The following is a 976-nucleotide window of genomic DNA, read 5'->3' on the forward strand; positions in this document are numbered from 1 at the left end:
GGTAAAAAAGTGAAAACTAATTCAGTTGAACTGAGAAGGTAAAAGGAAAGCAAAACACAACTGAACTAATATATCAGTACACAAAACTCAATTCGAACTCCAGTTTTGTACAAAAATGAATAGTAGAAAGAGCACTGAATTCAATTCAAGAAGAATATACCAAGTGTGTAAGAACCCATATATCAACACATTCAAATTGAGGAGCTATACCTTTAATCACCAAAAAGATTGTCAACATTCAGATTGCCTTTCCACTAAACTCCAGAGCTGCACATTAATCACCAAAAAGAATTTGAAGCACATTTAACAGCACACCGTAATATTTTATTTAACCTTTAAAATACTAAATACAAAAGATACAAAAACGTATGAACCTTAAAATCAAAAACCCAATGCTTTTAAGTCCTCTTGCTGAGACCGAACCCCGAAAACATTGATACCCTATACAAATGAAAGGAATAAAATACAAAACTGATACACCAATATTGAGCATGAAGACCATGACCAAGTTGATAATTGCATCTTCCATATTTCATCAAATAAAGTATTTCAAGTAAACAATTTTGATTAAAATCCGAAAAATTCAAATTCAAGAGTATATGAGTCTGATATAAAAGAAGAATTCTGTAAACACAACATCAAGTGATCAAACTATGAAAAAACAATAACCAAGCAGTTTGAAGTTACACAAACAAACACGAATGCAAACCCGACCAAAAATGAACGTTAATCTACTCTCCCCAATTTCAACAAACCTTATATACAACATTTCCACTATCTTGTGATATACTTTAAAATTTCCCATTTCAAAGTCCTATGAGAAAACAGTAACAAAGCAATTTGAATTTCCACCATCTTTCTTCTTTTTTTAATAAAAAACATCCCAAATTTCCTCAGAACCCAAATACAGAAATAGCAAAGCCAAATACTGAAAATACTGAAATTCCTATACATACAAATACTAAGTGAAATAGAA

The sequence above is a fragment of the Fragaria vesca genome, linkage group LG4 (assembly GCF_000184155.1).
Source record: "Fragaria vesca subsp. vesca linkage group LG4, FraVesHawaii_1.0, whole genome shotgun sequence".
In the NCBI taxonomy this organism is placed as follows: Eukaryota; Viridiplantae; Streptophyta; class Magnoliopsida; order Rosales; family Rosaceae; genus Fragaria; species Fragaria vesca.